Below are 2,841 nucleotides of genomic sequence, written 5' to 3'. Positions count from 1 at the left end.
ACTGCTAATATGTATTTTTTTGTTGGCAGTTGGGGCAGTCAGCAAGAGGATCCAGGACTATAAAACCATCACTGAGGGTCTCCGTCTGCCTCAAATTATTCCGGAAAGAATCAACTCCAATGCCTGTGAGTATTACTTATGTGGTTGAACCTATGGATCCTTTTATCTCTCTGTTTGTCTCCGTTGAGTCTAATGCAGTCATGTGCTATAATTTTTTTATTTATTTTTATTCTACAGTGGACGTCACCAGCCGCTTTGATCGGGTGTTTTGGTTTGGAGACCTCAATTTTCAACTTAAAGAGGACAGAAAAAATGTGGAATCTCTTCTGCAGAAGATCGAAGGAAAAGATATGTCCAGTCTCCTCAAACACGACCATCTGAATGAAGCCAAGAACAATGGTATATTTACTAGTAGACCAGTATATCATCGGTGCGGGTCCGACACCTGGACGCTGCACCGTTAAGCTGCTCCAGTGGCCTGCGGGCACCGGATGTTATGGCACACAATGCTATTTACGGAGCCGGAAGCAGTTGGCTCCTTACATAGCATAGCTGCCATGATGCATAACTGCAGGTCTGCCTCCTATTCACTTGAATAGGAGCAGAGTTGCAGTACTGCAGCTCGGCTGCAATTCCGTGGCCGGCGCCAACTGCATCCGGCATGTACGTCCGGTGCTCAAAGGCACCGGACCAGCTGATTAGTGCAGGGTCCGGGTGTCGGACCACCACAGATCATGTACTGATGACCTATCTGGTGAGTATGTCATCAGTTGTCAGAAGTTGGAAAACCCCTTTAATACCACAACCACTTCCACAGATTAATACAAATCACTGACATGATGGTTGATATGTTCCCCAAATTCTTATATAGTGCTAAAATTATCAATTGTTCCTTTTTTTTTTTAATACTGACAACTTTTTTTTCTTTCAACTTAAGGGTCCATATTTCTAGGGTTCAAGGAGCACACCATTGATTTCCTTCCTACATATAAGTTTGACATTGGCACAGACACCTATGATACATCAGCAAAGCAGAGAATTCCATCATATACGGTAAGATATCTTATTTCCAGGTCTACAGAGCTTGAGAGACAATAGAATCCATGGGCCAGAGCACCCATTATATAATGAATCCCCTCCCCCAATGTAATGAATTGTTATTATTATAGCTGGAAGAGTAATTTCTTATGAACAAAGCTTTCAGTTAATTTTACTTTTATGTAGTGAGTTTGTCATCACAGTTTCCCAGTGTAATATGTCGTTGCCCAGCATGGGTCAAGGATACTTATTTAATGAAATCTGTGTGACCAAGTCAAACCTAAAATGCAATAAAGTCTCAATATTCTGCAATATAAATAAAGTAGGCCCAACATTTAGGTCTATGTTGTTTTGCAGTTTAATAATATATTATAATATGATTTCACTAATGATATTTGTTATTTTCATGACCTCTACAGGACAGGGTGTTGTTTAAAAGCCAATGTGAGGGAGATGTACGAGTCCTGAGATACGACTCTTGCCCTGTTTTGAAGACCTCAGACCACCGACCTGTTTTTGGCATCTTTGAAGTAAAGATCAGGCCCGGTTCAGATGAGTAAGTCATGTTTTCCTCCATATTGTTCGTATGATACTTTCAGTAGCCGTCATTACTACATGGTCCTTATAGCCAGAGCTCACACTTTGGGGCAGGTGGCTGTACACCTTGGTAACAGTACTGGAGGATTATAGGATGTGAAACTAAGCAAAGTGTGGTTACCTGCTAACATTATTATATGTCTTACATAAATATATTTCTCATTCCAGCATCCCCTTGGCTGGTGGACGCTTTGATCGTAAAATCTATGTAACGGGCATTAGGAGGAAAGGACAAAAAAAGTAGCTGCATCTGTTCATGTCCTTACAGGTAAGAGCTTTGTAGTTGTCTATTATGTTTGCGGTGAAAATGTTCTTCCATCTCTTAGGTTTTCCTCTGTATCTGTAATTTATTTTATCAACTAATTTAACTAAAGTGTAAATAAGTGTTTTCAATCTTAAAATTCCAACTCCTTGTATTCAGACACGTTTTCATTTCTGAATGAAGGTTGTGGGCTTTGAGGAACAACTTCCCCAACTGTAAGCATGTATGTAGTATAGTACAATGAGTTTCCTAAAGGAACCTGTCATCTGAATGGATGGAACAACTGGATTTTATGATGCATTAGCTTCTAAGCAAAAATGATGGATACAAGGAACTTTGCTATTGATGGAAGACATTACTTGGCATCTTGCAGGACATTCTAAGGAACAGTTACAATCTCCGGGGCATAAAACATCGGAACATTAGAAAGTTCCCGTAACATGCTGAAGAGTGCAGCTCTAGGTCAGACCCACTGCTTGCATCAACCATCTTCAGGTTTGTAGTGTGACGCCAAGGATCAATTAAGAAATGTATTTACCTCAAATCACCTTAAAAAGTCTTCTAGATCTGCTAAGAAACACACATTATAGAACATTAATAGCAAATATTTGTCTTGCAGCATAAACATCAATTCCGCAGTACATCTGGCGAGAATAGCGCTCCCTGTCACCGGAGGAGCCACCATCAATGCTGATAGAAAGGTAAGTTCCTCTGGATGTGTCCCCTCTCTATATTTATCAAGCAGCCTGAATGATCAATATTTAATAGGGTTGTGTGCTTCTCCCCCCAGAACAAGTCAGCAGATATCAACAGAACATCAACACCAATAACAACCAAGGGCAGAATCCGCCATCTTACAAGAATTCCAATGGCGAGACTTAACATTTCTACAACATCTGTCACAGAAGAGACATCAATGTGGTCACCAGGGCATCAATATCACC

General features: G+C 40.6%; 1 long non-coding RNA gene across 1 annotated transcript; it reads left to right on the top strand.

The window, feature by feature from the left end:
• Positions 1-1,809: 1,809 nt before the first annotated feature.
• Positions 1,810-2,592, top strand: LOC142741304 (uncharacterized). The gene is made up of 3 exons (XR_012881078.1): positions 1,810-1,903; positions 2,271-2,392; positions 2,517-2,592. It is a non-coding gene; the product is annotated as an uncharacterized LOC142741304 (long non-coding RNA).
• The last annotated feature ends 249 nt before the right edge of the window (positions 2,593-2,841 follow it).

The sequence above is a fragment of the Rhinoderma darwinii genome, chromosome 2, assembly GCF_050947455.1.
Source record: "Rhinoderma darwinii isolate aRhiDar2 chromosome 2, aRhiDar2.hap1, whole genome shotgun sequence".
NCBI classification, from domain to species: Eukaryota; Metazoa; Chordata; class Amphibia; order Anura; family Rhinodermatidae; genus Rhinoderma; species Rhinoderma darwinii.
Note: the sequence above shows the minus strand (reverse complement) of the source record. Positions and strands in the feature narration are given on the sequence as shown.